This window comes from Haliotis rufescens, unplaced genomic scaffold (genome assembly GCF_023055435.1).
Source record: "Haliotis rufescens isolate VD_foot unplaced genomic scaffold, xgHalRufe1.0.p SCAF_8, whole genome shotgun sequence".
Classification (NCBI taxonomy): Eukaryota; Metazoa; Mollusca; class Gastropoda; order Lepetellida; family Haliotidae; genus Haliotis; species Haliotis rufescens.
Window position 1 is genome coordinate 42,735,195 of NW_025964372.1, and position 18,102 is coordinate 42,753,296.

Consider the following 18,102-nt stretch of genomic DNA (forward strand, 5'->3'; position numbering starts at 1 on the left):
TATCTAACCCAACTACATACGTAGCCATTTTTATGGTGTACAATTCTTCTTCTACCTCACACACACACACACACACACACACACACACACACACACACACACACACACACGCATTAATTGTTTTATTAAATGTATCTTCGAGAGTCAGTAAGAAACTAGAAATAACTGCCTTTGTTCGGTAAACCTCACCAAGTTTCAGCTTTCGCCTCTTCCTTTGTGGACTGAGGTTTCACATTTGTAAAATGATCTCTCTTATCTGTCTGTACCATCAACTTAACTGCCCTCACCCCCTGCAGTTTTCCCGTCCCATATTGCCAAGCAGGTGACCCACAAGGAGGAATACCGCCCTCCCTCAGTCCAGTGATACTGTGCCTAGCACAATATGTTGGGGATACGTAGCCTTGCTGTGGGCAAACATTTTGTAACAATTTGGCAAACTTTGATATGTAAACAGCAAATATTATTCAGTTTTATTTCAACAAAAACGGAAAAAGTCGGATCCTACTTATCTTGTGGATACCATAACAATAAATCAAGCCAATATATCGTTTGAGCTGGCATGAATATAAAAAATAATTAGCAAGTCGATAGTCATAATTCCCTCTGTTGGTCCCACGTGAAATGTTCTTCATGAATAGAATAGATGGCTGATAGACGTTCGACCGAATAATATCATTTGCTTACTTCAACTGTTCATCTAATTTCCATGAATGTATGTTACATAGTTCATATGTTCATGGGCTTCTTCACTGAATGTATAGTGTGAAGGACTACTTCACTTGAGGATAAGTAACATAAATAATGATGATAATTATGATAGTATTGCCATTATTATTCCTTCAGATTATTAAAAAAAAAGAAAAAGAGAGAGAGAAGAGGTATGGAGATTGTGAGATTATTTTTAGCATCGGAATTGTTAACATAATTCTTAAATATATTATGTTTTGTTTGTTTGTTGTTAAATGCTGCACTCAGCAACGTAAGGATATTAAAACATTACATTTAGGTTCAGTTGTATTTTTATATTTGTATCATTTTGCAAATGTTACAGAGACCTGATAAGGGATATATAATAATGTATAGTCGCTATTCTTAAAGTAAGAATATGTTAGATTTATCAACCAGAAATATTGCACACAAGAGGATAATCAGATTTCATGACACTATTCAACGTCGAAGTCAACGATATTTGTGTATGTTATTGCTACATGACACGGATACGTCATGATAAAGCAATTAGAAATTGGCATTTGATGATATAAGATAGCTACGCGATAAATCACAAAGAACAAAGAAGGAAGCGATATTTATTTCACGATAAAACATTGTTCTATCATGACGTCATTTATTGAGATTCGAACATGCACTCGCAACTTGAAAAGTAAAATTTGTAAATTTGACCTTATTTTTGAGAGGTATGTGTCTAGTGAGTTGTTCCCAATATATGTTGCTGGAGAATCCGAAAATGAGAGTGATATGACAATCGGTATTGGGAGAAAAGGTACAGATGATTGACGAGAAAATTGTGAGAATATGCGGGACCAAACTCAAATCCTAAAATGGATTTATCTAGCATGGCCGCTGTCGGATTCTATTCAAGGAATCATCATTATTTAAGTACGGGTAAATATTGTAAAGCGTGTATTTTTTCCTAATTTAACACCCTAAAAGAGGCTGTACGTAATGTTGATATCTCATATAGAAATAAACGAGTCTCGGTCGTTGTTTATCGTACAATAAACAACTCCCACTCGTCGTTTGTTTCTTAATTACATGACCATATACACTAACATTATATCTTTTCATGATTATCGGTCAACAAAAGCGACATAAGCATTTCCATTATCATGAGAAACCCTTGCCAAAAGTAGTGCCAACTGCACCATTGCGACATCAGGAGCATGTTTCATGATTCATCATAATAAATGATGACATTGGATGCTCGCAAAAACGCGAGCTCATTCCGATCCACTAGTGGCACCCGCCACAAACACATCCAAAGGCAAGCCAATTGTTCACCCGAAAAGGCAGAAAATTGCATCTGACATCATTTTTGTCATTGATACGTCAAACCTGGAAATGCCGTCTACACGTCCAACACAAAGCCCAAGCCAGGACCCAAATCCTTCAAACCCGGCCAAAGTTCTGTGAATTACATACATTTCCCCCTAACCTTAAATAATCTGTACTAGTTCTGAAGTAAATCGTATTTACCCGTATGAATCGTCTTATGTTATTTATTACCGATAAACAGAATATGCACACTTTCTGAAAGTACTGTGTGATAAGTCACGCACCAAACCTATACTCTCGATATACATGCTGCTCTTACTTAAAAAAGAATATTGGGTTAACAAGATACGTATATTAAAGTACCATGCTTTCCTGATGTGCTCTCATTCTAATTTGAAATAATGGCATAAATAGTTACCACTCATCTTTCAATATTTTTCAAGGTTGGGTTAATCACGAACATATTTGAATATGTACAACATCTATACTTACTTATGTTTATACTTAAAGGCATCAGGTTTGTCTGTCATAAGACCCCGAAACAAATATGTCCAACACAGCCCAATATTTGGCTCTTGGCGCCTTGTTCTTATATTTTATAAGTATTGTTTAAACAACTGTTTTTTTCTGTAAAATATGTTCATTTCAGAAATTAGATGTTATTCCAGCATTAGGTCTGTGGTACGTTTACTGCATCAGCATTACATTAAAACGATATTACATTATATAAATCCATACAGAGGAAATGCTTAACATTTATCTTTTAAGGAAGAGTGCAGGACGACTTGCTTTATACATATAAATGTGGACATATATGTATGGACATTTGGCTGATACAGATATACCTCCTTAAAGATAGTGTTCGTAGATGACTGTAGAAAATGGAATAATTATGTGAGTAATCGGGTTAATACCACGTTCAGCAATATTTAGCCATATTGCGATATTGGTTTCCAACATACAAGACGGACCATAAAATTATGACTTGAATTTGGACCTGGCTTTCTGGTGTGATGTAACACCCCAGAATCTCCGGTAGAAAAAGGGCTCAAAGCACGAATTAAGATCACGAAAATACTGATGTATGCATCTTGACATATATTTGCGTAGTATTACTACCTTAATTCATCAGTATATATGTATTTTGCATAAAAGGATATTATAGGATCGACGCGGACATGCGCATATAACCTATTCACCAGTGCTGTAATATTTCATTTCTTCTGACACATATCGACACGAGAAATTATATTTAAATTTAAAAGGAGCCCAAGTGGGATAGAAATTTGAGTCTGAACCTGTTGAACAAGGCTTGTTTCATTTTGGGCTATAGCATTGCCGCAAGGCCTGGGCGGAAGGGAACACCTGTTTGCACCCATCAGATACCAATCACAACTTCTCTCTCCAAACCAAAACAAAATACGAAAAATGTCGGAAGTGTATCCTTCTAATTTTCTATTTAGATACATGTTTTAACTTTAAAGTAATTATATGTATCTCATGTATTATTGGTATCTGTGATGCTGGTACCGTTTTGTTGCCATTATGTAGCTTTTGTGGAGTTATTATGAATATCAAATACATGCCTTGAAATATGGACTTGTGAAAGAACTCATCATTGAATCATTTGCATTTAAATTAATGCATATACCATTTACTTGGCGTGTATGGACATATTATCCATCTACTTATACACACTTATTATGGACATATACAGAATTTCATTGTACCTTATTATTTAAAAAAATACCCGTGAAGATCCGGGTTAGAATAGGCATTCAACAAACCATGCTTCTACGAAGGCGACTTGGCTCGCTGACCTGGTTGATGCATGTCATCGTATCCCAAATGCGTAGATCGGTGCTCTTGATGATAATGACTAAATTGTTTTGTCCAGACTGGATTATTTACGAACCACCGTCATATAGCTGGTATATTGCTGAGTGCGGCGTTAAACAACAAACAATCAAACAAAATCTATATAATTATTAAACACCTTCCAACAATGAGAAATTAAACTTATATTTTCTAAATATTCTGTAATATTTCTAACATAATTTGATTCATAATTTAATTATTGCGTTGCTTTCTTCCCTGTCATTCAATGTGCATGTTCAAACCCCTAAACTTTTAATATTTCATTTTTCATAAATGGCTACGTTAGTGCGTTGCCTAGATCTCTCGTTACCTACTCGCAAGAATAGATTAAAATAATTTGTTTTACTATCATATTTCTGTTTATCTAATTCATAATACGAAATTGATAATTCATTTATAATAGTATAGATCATATTCGTGTATATCACTATCTGATGCTAAAGTTTTATTTCAGAAAATATAATTAATTCAAAATGTAGAAAGATACACAATTTGCCATTATTTGACTTTTAAACTGTACAAAGTATGATATAATGATCAGAATGCCTGTAACGGGTAGTATTTAAGAAAGAAATATTTGTCGAGAAGTCCCATATTTCAGATATGCCCTTCGGTAGTATTATTGCATATCTCCAGAGAGAGGTTTACATTGTAGTTCTCATTATTTGTGGATAATTCAAAAAGCAACAAAGAAAATATATATGCTACCATGACGAAAGAATACAGAGTATACATAACTCGCAATTCTATATATTCAGCAAACTGCCCAAAACCGAAACTCCACAACATATCCGATTACACTGATTAAGGCTGTCCCAGTTCTCCATGCGATACTGACGCCCGTTCGTTTCCCAGACCATACAGAATAAATTTAAAAGGAATCCAGCTCAAGTCTAGAACGATTTGGCAAGCCTAGATTGCCTTAATTCTATCCATGAAAGTAAGTATTAATAAAAAAATATTGTTCTTGTCTGCTTCAGATTATATTTTGTAGATACTTATTTTAACTAGGAAAATTGTACTGACACCGGCGCTGTCCCTATTGAAGCTATCCATAAGAATTTCGAATTGCCGTCCATTGTTCGATGTCAATACATCGATGAAAAGTGAGGATATCATAAAGTAATCGTTGATGCCGCGCTACACTTTGATAAAAATTATAATCAAGTTGACTGGTGTGTACATTACTACAGTGAACATGTACATGATCATGCCCTAATAATCAAATGCCGTAATGTCAAATACTAATTTATTATTGTGTGATGAATTTAACTGGATCAGTGGTAACATGTGATATTAATATTCCATCAATTTCTTTCCTGGTTGGTCCATCCATGTCTACAAAATGAAAATAGTACAATTAAAATGGAGCATAGAACAATTCTTAATTTCAGGCTAGAGCTGTGGAAATCTAGACTTTCCCAATCATTATAGACTTGAGTTGGTCTCATGTTTTACATTATTCTCTTGGGTCAACGTCACAGCTCATACCATACACTAACAAGACCAGCTTGCCCCCCGCCGGGGCGCCTGGATTTTGGTTATATCATCTAACATGGCCAACTCTGCTCTTAAGTAAACAAGAACCTAATCAGCGAGGGGTCCTTTATCATCCCTATGTGGCTGCTTATAAAAATCTGATATCTTTCCCCAAAGACCTGGTTAATAATATATTTTCTGCTGAATATTCGAAACAAATAGAGTGAGTTGGTACTACATGTACATGGCGTGGGAAAGCACGGCGTCGGCTGGCGAGCAAGGGTGGTGGTGGAAGCTGGAGCTTACTGTTTCTCCCCAGCCAGGAGCCTCCTGTCTAGGTCAAGCTCCCCTGGAGGGAGAGCTTGGAACAGTGCGGTGGTGAGGCGGGCGGCGGCGTTGGTGATGAAGAGGGGGCTGACTTGAAGATCGCAGTCGACCAGGAAATCCGAGAGATCCTGGTAGCTGTGGATTTCATGTTCAAATCTCTCTTCTCCCCAGTACTGCACCAGCACCATAGGTGGGCGTGGGCGTTTGCTGGGGTATACCTTGCCGCTCTCATGCTGGTAGCAGGGGTTAGGGTGGACCTTGTGCTGCTCCAGGATGAGGCTGGCCTTCTGGGCAAGGTCGACACGGACGTCTTCCTCAACAACTGGTTCCGGAACCGGGTCGGTTTGGACTTGGCTGGTGTTGAGGGAGGGGCCTGGTGTTACGGCGGTCTGTGTTTCCGTGGTCTTGCTTGTAGGTGGTGTTGGGAGTGGGGGAGTCAGGGGAGAAGATACTTTTCCTCTTTCTCTTCTTCCTTCCATGTCCTGTCCCTACAGGCGTGCGAAAGGGCTCTGGATTCGAGGGGAGCGAGTTCCCATGCTGCTGTTGGGGGCGGAGGGGTGGTGGGTAGGCTCTCCTGGATCTCCATGGCGGCGACTGGTGGAGCCTTCTTCACTTCTGTCCCGGGCGTGGTGCAGCAGGGATAGGGGCCGGGGCGGTTTTCTCCTTAGGCTTGGTCTTGGCCGGAGCTTTGACCAGAGACCTTTTCCTTTGACCTAAGTCAAAGGAGATGGAGAGGGTGGAGGAGTTGGACTTGTAGGAAGTCCTGAGGGAGTAGTCACCAACCCTGAAAGCCAGTAACTAGCTCCCTCGGTAGCGGCAGAGCGATGTCTCTCATAGTTGAGCGTGGGTAGCGAGCTTGGAAGGACACGTCTGCACGGGGCGAGTGTCCAAGCCGAGATGACTGTGTATTGACTGTGTGTATTCTTTGATTAGAATGCTTCTCACCGACCTTGGCGTGTAGGGGTGTGATGTCCTGGGCAGGAAACGACAGTGTTTTGACTACTCAAAACGTGTTGGGCATCCCTAATTAACCTTTACTAATTCGTGTTAAACCAACACAGGATGTTTTCTGGAAGTGGATATTCGCGAATGTCAAAGGACTGACACGACACGTGTTAATAACTGTCCAAGCACTTCTCAAGTTCCTAAGATTCTTTATATCCAAAGATTAGTATTATATCTAATTATATACCACTTTATTGTCTCTATCAGAAGTGTTTGGCTTGTGTTGGGTCCGACATGGCCCGGGCTGTCAAAATGCACTCTAAACACACAAATGTATCATCAAATGTCTTTAAATCTATAGACTAGCACTATATCTACCTATATACAACTTTATATTGTTTCAGTTCGCTGTATTTAAAGAAAACAAGGTGCTCAAAGTGAAGCCCTTTTCCCTCTACATTCTCAACATAGCCTATTTAAAGAAAACTGGTCCGTTAAAGTCAAACACATATCCTGTATTTTCTTAAGAAAATCCCTGTTAGAAGTGTTCGGTCCGACTTGGCCCGGGCTGTCAAAATCAACTTAAACCTCACAGATGTATCATCAAATGGATTCACATCTATAGATTACTATTATATCTACCTAAATACCACTTTATAGTGTCTCAGATCGCTGTATTTAAAGAAAACAAGGTGCTCAAAGTGAAGCCCTTTTCCCTCTACATTCTCAACATAGTCTCTATAAAAAGTGTTTGGCTTGTGTTGGGTCCGACTTGGGTCGGGCTGTCAAAATCAACTTTAAACACATAGAAGTATAATCAAATGTGTTTACATCTATAGATCAGTTTTATATCTACCTAAATACCACTTTATAATATATCAGTACATCGTCTTTAAAGAAAACAAGGTGCTCAAAGTGAAGCCCTTTTCCCTCTACATTCTCAACATAGTCTCTATAAAAAGTGTTTGGCTTGTGTTGGGTCCGACTTGGGTCGGGCTGTCAAAATCAACTTTAAACACATAGAAGTATAATCAAATGTGTTTACATCTATAGATCAGTTTTATATCTACCTATATACCACTTTATAATATATCAGTACATCGTCTTTAAAGAAAACAAGGTGCTCAAAGTGAAGCCCTTTTCCCTCTACATCCTAGACATAGTCTCTATCAGAAGTGTTTGGCTTGTGTTGGGTCCGACTTGGCCCGGGCTGTCAAAATGCACTTTAAACACACAAATGTATCATCAAATGTCTTTAAATCTATAGACTAGCATTATATCTACCTATATACAACTTTATAGTGTCTCAGTTCGCTGTATTTAAAGAAAACAAGGTGCTCAAAGTGAACCCCTTTCCCTCTACATTCTCAACATAGCCTCTATCAGAAGTGTTTGGCTTGTGTTAGGTCCGATTGGTCCGGGCTGTCAAAATCTTCTATAAACACAAAAATTAGTATTAAATCTATCTATATACCACTTTATAATGTCACGGTACATCGTATTTAAAGAAAACAAGGGGCTCAAAGTGAAGCATTTTTACTGTATTTTCTTAAGAAAATCCCTGTTAGAAGTGTTCGGTCCGACTTGGCCCGGGCGGTCAAAATCAACTTAAACCTCACAGATGTATCATCAAATGGATTCACATCTATAGATTACTATTATATCTACCTAAATACCACTTTATAGTGTCTCAGATCGCTGTCCTTAAAGAAAACAAGGGGCTCAAAGTGAAGCTCTTTTCCCTCTACATTCTCAACAGTCTCTATCAGAAGTGTTTGGCTTGTGTTGGGTCTGACTTGGCCCGGACGGTCAAAATCTACTTTAAACACACATATGTATCTTCAAATGTATTTACATCTATAGACTAGTGTTATATCTACCTATGCACCACTTTATAATGTCACAGTATATCGCATTCAAAGACAACTAGACCGTTAAAGTCAAGCACTTTTACTGTATTTTATTAAGAAAATCCCTGTTAAAAGTGTTCGGTCCGACTTGGCCCGGGCTGTCAAAATCAACTTAAACCTTACAGATATATCATCAAATGGATTCACATCTATAGATTAGTATTATATCCACCTAAATACCACTTTATAGAGTCTCAGATGGCTGTACTTAAAGAAAACAAGGTGCTCAAAGTGAAGCCCTTTTCCTTCTACATCCTAGACATAGTCTCTATCAGAAGTGTTTGGCTTGTGTTAGGTCCTACTTGGTCCGGGCTGTCCAAATCTACTTTAAACACATAAATGTATCATCAAATGTGTTTACATCTATAGATTAGTATTTTATCTACCTATATACCACTTTATAATGTTTCAGTACATCGTATGTAAAGAAAACTGGTCCGTTAAAGTCAAACACTTTTCCTGTATTTTCTTAAGACAATCTCTGTCAGAAGTGTTGGGTCCGACTTGGCCCCGGCTGTCAAAATCAACTTAAACCTCACAGATGTATATTCAAATGTATTCACATCTATAAACGAGTATAATATTAACCTATATACCACTTTAAAGTGTCTCGGTTCGCTGTATTTAAAGAAAACAAGGTGCTCAAAGTGAAGCCCTTTTCCCTCTACATTCTCAACATAGTCTCTATCAAAAGTGTTTGTCTTGTGTTGGGTCCGACTTGGTCTGGGCTGTCAAAATAAACTTTAAACACATAGATGTATCATCAAATGTGTTTTATATCTATAGATTAGTATTTTATCTACCTATATACCACTTTATAATGTTTCAGTACATCGTATTTAAAGAAAACTGGTCCGTTAAAGTCAAACACATATCCTGTATTTTCTTAAGAAAATCTCTGTCAGAAGTGTTGGGTCCGACTTGGCCCGGGCTGTCAAAATCAATTAAACCTCACAGATGTATATTCAAATGTATTCACATCTATAAACGAGTATAATATTAACCTATATACCACTTTAAAGTGTCTCGGTTCGCTGTATTTAAAGCAAACAAGGTGCTCAAAGTGAAGTCCTTTTCCCTCTACATTCTCAACATAGTCTCTATCAAAAGTGTTTGGCTTGTGTTGGGTCCGACTTGGCCCGGGCTGTCAAAATCAACTTTAAACTCACGGTTGTATCATTAAATGTGTTTATATCTATACCTTGTTTTCTTTAAATACAATGTACTCTGACGGGAACATAAACATCATAATGATAATGATGATGATAGTTGATTATGATGAGGATGATAAACTAGTGTCCAAAAGAAACGATACCACCTGTTTGCAACGACATAAAAGAAAAACTAAACAATGCAGAAGTTTAGGATTGGTGTTATGCTTTTGAGAAATCCTTTCACAACATCTGTACAAAAATTTCATTTCAATAAAATCTGTACAACCAATATGACAAGCCTTTAAAGATGGGTGGGGTCGAAAAATGGACATTTCGTTAGAGCACTGATCACAGAAACAACGGGAAATGTCACACCACACGTCTCAAAGTCAAGTCAGTAGCGGGTATGTCCAGCGTGAGCATCAATACATGCCAGAACACGCCTACGGACTGATGACGTCAAACGTCTGATGACGTTGGGAGTGATGCGTTGCCATTCCTCGAGGAGACATCGTTCCAAGTCCTGGACGTTGACTGGAGGCACACGGCGACGTCGGATTTGCCGATCGAGGTGGTCCCATAAGTGCTCGATGGGATTCATGTCCGGTGAACATGCGGGCCATGGCAAAACCTGTACGTTGGCGTTGGCAAGGAAGTTCTGTGTCAATCTTGCTGTGTGTGGCCTTGCATTGTCATGTTGGAAAAGGAGTCCACGAGGCTGTTGCTGAATAAAGGGCACCACAACAGGCCTTAGGATGTCATCAAGACAACGCTGTGCATTCAGGTTTCCACGAATTACGACAAGCATCGTTTTGACGTCGCCACATATGCCACCCCAAACCATTAACCCTCCACCTCCAAACGGCCGGACCTGTTGGATACAGTTAGGCGCCAAACGTTCACCAAATCGTCGGTATACAAGCTGCCGTCAATCGTTTCTGAAGATGAGGAATCTGCTCTCATCAGAGAACATAACACGTGCCCAGTCCCGCCGTTGCCAACGTCGAACTCGCCTGGCCCAGATCAGTCTGTTGTTCCGGTGTCGAGGCGTCAGGAGCGGTCCGCGGTAGGGATGACGTGGCCGGATACCATACTGCCGTAGTCTCCTGTAGACGGTCTGTCGACTGATCCTGTGTCCCAGTGCTGTAGCCGCCGTGGACGTCGCTGTTACGGTGCGGTTCCTCAGGTGTAATACCCGGATGTAACGATCTTCACGGGGCGTGGTTACTCGTGGTCTTCCACTCCTGGGCCTGTCTGACGTCTGACCTGTCTGACGTAACCGCTGCATCAACCTGGTGATAGTGATGCGTGCGCAGACCAACCTTCTGGCGACGTCGACGTGTGACGCTCCTTGTTGGACCATTCCAACGGCTCTCTCTCTCTCGATGGCTGTCAAACGTGGCATATCTTGTGTTCTTTTTTGTTGCTGTGATATCAACGTGTCTGATCAGCCGTTTTATACAGTTTTTCTGCACGTGCATTACATGCTAGAGAGGGAAATGTCACTTTCACGAAATTTACGTTTTTTCCCGGAAGTGATCACGTGTTCCTGGTATTTTTTATCGACTATGCTGTGTTTGGGATGTGCAATACGAATTGGCATGTTTTCATACTTGACAATTCACTTAGTAAAAAACAATTTTGAAAATAAGTTGGTATCGTTTCTTTTGGACACTAGTTTATTTTAACGTCTGTGTTGTGATTAACAAGGAGGCCTTTCATGATTGAATTTTATCGTGCACTATTGCACATATTTATTTATCTGAAGATCCTCTTGTGAAGCATGTCAAGACTGAAAACAAGTCATTCAATGGATTTTCCTAAACGACCCATTGATGCAGTACTGAATATCAATGTTAATGTTTATTTTGTTGATGGTGCTGGACGGTACAGAAATGAGTGTCAATCAAGCGAAGTGCCATATCAAATCGACCATGAACCAGTCACTTGCTACTCGAAAACGTCAATGTGTGATTTTGTGTCAAAGTTGATGCCCAGCTTGACACAAACACAGTATCTTTGGCATGGTTCGATCCTCTTGTTACCGTAATGTGTGGTTTTGACTCCGAGACCATCAATAGTACGACCCAAAATATGCAGAGGGCGTCGTGGGAAATGATAATTACATATCAAATTCTTTGGAATACGCCCACATACAGAGTCAGACGTATCCAAGCGAACAAACCTGATATGGTCCTTTTTGATAAATCCAATGAAAGCATTGTATGACCGATTTATCTGTTTCTTTTGAAACTAATGAGATTCAGGAGAAACAAGGCAAAGACAGTATGAGGACCGTATTTACGAAATGTCAAGCTAGCTTCCCAAGTTGTTATACTCGCCATTCATGACAAGAAAAATCCCGTTTCCTGACGCTTAAAATAGTGTTTATATTAATTAAAATGCACACATTTCAATATATTCGAAATATTCCAGTGTCCATACCGTCCACTATCCTTGAAGGATAATGATGACGTAGACGACAAAAACGACAACGACAACAACGATGTGCTGGATTGACTTTCAGAAAGCATATGATTCTGTCTGTTTGGGAATGTTTGGACATGTTGTAGAAATTTTCGTCAGTGTCCACATCGTCCACTATCCTGGAAGGTGTATCTTGCCACATATGTTTGCGGGTAGAGACACAAAACCAAATAAAGACATGACACATGTGTATGCATACAATTTGGAATAATATGGACAGTTTACAATCCTAGACACATTCCACATTAAGCCATGTTAGATCATGTTCACACTGCTGTTTTATGTATGAGAACACAAGAAAGTACGGATTTGTCAGTCATTCAAATCTCGGGTTCAGCAAAAGTTTTCGTATCTATTTTTAGTAAAAATCGTTAGGAGTTTTGCGATCAGGGTGTTAGTTGTCAATTTTAGGTGCTTAAAATGCACTTTAATGAATCCTTGGAGTCTGTAACCTTGAGAAACGTGTAATGTTATTAATACAAAAATCAGTAAAAGATAAAGCATATATTTTGTGACCGGAACTAGTATGTTCGAGGTAAAGCTTACGTTTTGTGTACTATCAAAAGCATGCCAGTGATGACATTTCTTCAAAACATGACAAAATCCCTATCATCCACAACATGAGAGATATTGACCACGAATGTGTGTACCGAACTCTCGAACCTATTCTCCGATCACGACCGCCTCACCATAAAAATACATATAGATTTGGACCTGTGAAGATCAGGGTTAGAACAGATCTTCAGCAACCAATGCTTGTATTAAAAGGTGACTATGGTTGTCGTTAGATGCGACTAACGGGATCGGGTTGGTTGTCAGGCTCGCTGACTTGGTTGATTGGATGCATATCATCTTATCCCAATTGTTTGGATTGATGCTCGTGATGTCAATCACTGGATTGTCAGGTCCAGACTTGATTATTTGCATGACCTCCGTCATATAGCTGGCATATTGCTGAGTGTGGCGTTAAACAAAAAAACAGACAAACAAACAAAACATATAAATTTAACCGCTTATTCCAAATTCGAGATAAAAATACATAGCGCCAATTCGAACTCCCAATCTGACTTTACAATAGAACTGTGTACCACGATATCGCAGTTTGAATTTGCCACCGTGACAGCTTTAAGAAATCTTAATTAGAATTTTACTTAACTGTAAACAATTCTCCTCGATACAGGTTGAGGAATCCGTAATGAAGTCAAAGAAAGTGATCATTTGCAACATTGTCAAACTTAGTTTCATCCACAGAAACAACGGACCTTTTTCGCAAAACTGAAATTCAACTCAATCCTTCACTTGTTTTTCTGTCACAATGTTTATTGATTTTTACCTGCGAAGTACATTTCAATTAGTCATCGAGATACATGTCAGTTAGCCACACCTTACACCTGTCGTATTCTGAATTGATCGTCTATGCAATCGTATTTCTATGGATCTATAAAACACAGTCTGTTACTCAGTTTTATTTCGCTTGTCGACTTTCTACATAGGTGAACAGGGAAATTTATTTTACATGCAAACAACACGTTATTCAGGAAAATATAATTACATGATAGGGGTTTGTGAACACACAAATAATTATTTATTCAAACACCTCTTCCTTTAAAAAAACATATATATTAACACACACAAATGGTTTTTACAAACAATAGTTGATTTTATGCTTCCAAACAAACCACACGCAAGCTATTGTTGAATTTTAAAATATAGCCAAGGTAAATGTATCCACAATCATATTTAATCACAAATATCGTTCTGTTCTATATAAATGTAACAAGTGAACTAACCATTTCAGTGGATCTCAACATGGACAAAACTGTTGGAGATGTTGAATGAGTGAATGTTTATTCAATGAAGTAAAAACGTAGATTCTTTCTTTTGGTAAATACATGTAGCTGTACATCTTATAGATGTTCCAAGACAAAATGATATAATATCTACCTGTATACCACTTTATAGTGTCTCAGATCGCGGTATGTAAAGAAAACTTGGTGCTCAAAGTGAAGCCCTTTTCCCTCTACATTGATGATACAGCTGTGTGTTTAAAGACTATGTTGAGAATCTAGAGGGGAAAGGGCTTCACTTTGAGCACCTTGTTTTCTTTAAATACGATGTACTGTGACATTATAAAGTGTTTTATAGGTAGATACAATACTAAGCTACAGATATTAACACATTTGATGATACATCTGTGCGTATAATTGATTTTGACAGCCCGGGACAAGTCGGACCGAGCACCACTTCTGATAGAGACTATGTTGAGAATGTAGAGGGAAAAGGGCTTCACTTTGAGCACCTTGTTTTCTTTAAAAACCGCGATCTCAGACACTATAAAGAGATATTTAGGTAGATATAATACTAATCTATAGGTGTGAATCCATTTCATGTTACATCTGTGAGGTTTAAGTTGATTTTGACAGCCCGGGCCAAGTCGGACCGAACACTTGTGAGACTTGAGAGTATGGGGAGAAGAGGTCTACTTTAACCAACGTGTCTGCTTTATACACGATGAACAGTGACATTATTAAGTGGTATTTACATAGATATAGTACTATCCTATAAATATAAACACTATGCCGACAGATGGAAATTTGTATCGCGAGAGCTAGAAGTATTTGATACGTTTCAAATCTTATTTCGTTTAACGATTGATCTTTTACATGTTGCCTAGATCAGCGACGCTTACACACAAGGCCAATTGTCGCGCTTTTGTTAATTTTGACACGTTTTGCTTGTTTTTGTAAAGGCGTCAATGCGACAATGCGACAACGAGACAATGTCCCTTCCATAGTAATCCGTGCAAATAAAACTGAGTAATGAAATAGAAGTCTGACATGCCAGTTAAAAGATAGAGTGTTGCAGCTTCTGATTTCATAGATCTTCAAGAAGGGTTATCAATAATGGGATTGGTGATGAGTTCAACTGCATACGCTGTGATTAACAATAATGCTCCGAGTCAATACATTTTGTCAAATGTATGACATGTATTACGTGAATGAACATATTGTTTATACTCGTCCATGTTTTTGACGGACAAAATAATTTACATGCTCGGTAAAACCGAGGACGGGCATGATTGTGTGTGTCCGTGCTTTGTTCAGGTGAACAATTGACTTGTCCTTGCATGTGTTGGTGACGGGTGCCACTTGGGTGGCAGGATACGCTCACCTTTTCCCGAACACCCATTGGATGACCTGAACCACTTCGGATTTTTATCCCACATCAGTCTGATACACCATGATATAACTGAAATACTGATATACTGTACAGTTGAAAATGATGTTTAATGCGATTACCGTAGTGTGTTACTGCAACTGTTCATATTTTGTGCAGTGATGTTATGTAATATGTAAAAGAAAGCATATTCAATTAGCCAATTGATTTGAATAGAATATACTTTTCGTCAGTGTATTTTATTAACGCCCCAAATCGTAATTTAAACACATAAAATAACAGATCACGCATGGTGCCTTGACTTACTACTAGATTTAATGGGCCACCCCGGAATAAAATAGTTCCCCCCAAAGCGAGGAACATATGTTTTAGTATGTTTACAAGAAATATATTCCAAACAATATCCTCATTAGATGAGAAGATCTTTTACAGAATTACCTCAGTAAGTCAATTACAATGACAGAGCGTCGTAATACATTTTCATCAAGTACAATACGTCAAAATGGCCGACACGAAAAACGTGACGGGAGATATTTTCGAAGTTGTTAATTAACCTGTGGCTATTTCAAGCCTTTGGCATCACTGATCAATTGGCCGATCATTGAAAGGTGATTGTGAAGATGTGTCAAATAGATACTAAGGTAAATTCATAGATTTCTGTAAATTGTCACTGCGACAGTTTGGATTTTTTCGTGTTTTTTTCTCTCTGGGATGGGTTGTAGGGAGGGTATCCTTAAATGGGCTTGCAACCACGCTTCTGTATGAATTCGTACCAAGGAATTCCAAGGGTTTTCCCCAGGAATGTGGAAGTAGTCAGTGTTTACGCCTTTTCAAGAATACAGTCACGTGAAGAACGTCATGAGACCGACCTCGCGTCCAAGTCGTATATCTTGTAAACTTCACATTAAAAAAATAGTTATTGTTACAACCAAATGAAACACAACCCATTATCCGATTGGGGTAACTGTACATAGCCGTTACCACAATAAACTTAGTAACATTGTTTGGTTTGACTTCTTGGCGCGTGTCTGAATTCCATTAACATGTAACATATCCTAAAACTAGCTTATCAGCAAATCTCGCTGCACTGCGCGCGAGAGAAACTAGAGCAAGGCATGCCAGAAATACGAAACCTAAAGCTTCCGAAAGGAAGCCTTCGACATCACGTGCGTCGGGGGACCAGCGCCATCTGATTGGCCGTTAACAGTTGTACAAGGCGGAGCAAAAAGCATCGTTTTTCCGTCCATTTTACGCTTGAAAAACTCGACCCTTTTCTGGACACTTTCTCTGAGACGCTGACCAATTAATAAATTTTAATGAATTTTTAGTCGTTTTTCCGTCCAATGACCATATACGGAAAAAAACGACGTTTTCGTGTTTGCAGTGTTTGTTTGTTCAGTTTTCAAAATTTTAAACGAGAACTGTGTCAACATATCTTTCAGCTTGTCTGAAATGGAAGTCGCCAGGTTGAAACGAGTGCCGAAAAGCTCGAGAAAGCTGCTTTCTAATTGGTTGATGTCGACTTCTTGTTAGTCATTTCAGTGGTCGGTCAAAGTACGCGCAAGGTCGTTCTGACGTGACCCGTAATAGGATGTCCTCAGATGTTTGTCAAGCGGCAGCGAGAACTTAGATCTGATTTTAATGAGAGTAGTGTAGAGCAAGTGGCCTCGGGGGCAAGATTCTTGATGATCTCTATTGTTTCCTTCATTGCTTGAATTATTGCAATCTCAGCAAAGAACCAAGTTCAAATCTGTCAAAACATTTGATTTTTCAACTTTGTTCATCCATATCCCTCAAGGCAAAAACTTGAAAATGTTGTTGATCAGGTAACAATATTCACGGCCGAGTAAAATTTTCTAAACATTTATGGTTGTCATGTGGAGAATATTTCCAAATTTGACGCATCAGTGACAACATTATGTTTAATGCAATTCCCTATTTTGACTTGTAACATATGTTCACATGTCTTTTTCAGGTGAACAATTAACTTGCCTTTGCATGTGTTTGTGACGGTTGTTACCGGTGAGGCAGTAGAGGTTCATCTTTTCGCAAAGATTTCTTATCAAGAATATTTAAACAAAATAAATCCATAGAAGGAATCCCGAAAATCATATCAAATTATTTAGCATTATTTATAAGTTACACAATAAAATATTGTTTAATTACATAAAATAGAGGTGAGCGTCATTTGATGTGTCCTCACTAGTGACAATGTCCCTTCGTATCCAACCCAAACATAAATCCTTGATCCCTAGTCGCGATACCAGCATATCGGCCGTGAAGCACTACCTGCTTGTGTCAGTCCAACACCTGGGGGGCACGGGTGGCCCAGTCGTCTAAGGCGCCGCGATTCGCTGTGCAGAGTTGCGTCCCTTGGCCACGCCAGAAACCTATGATTGTGGGTTCGAATCCCGGTTCGCCCCGATTATGTTTCTAGGTTTGTCAGCACCATACCCGTGCTCGTGGGTTTCTCCGAAGTGGTAAACGTCTGAGAGCTGCATCACTTCGGGCTTTCCACCCACACTAAGCTGACACGCCGCGATATAACTGGAATACTGTTAAAAGCGGCGTTAAACCCAACTCACTCACTCACACTCAATCCAACACCCGTCGACCCCTCAGCATGCCACTCTTGCCAACGCACCATTCTCAAAACAACTTAATGGTTGTATAGGAAGAAGACAATTGTTTAATCCTGCTGTTGACTTTGTTGTACTGTCATATCGATTTAC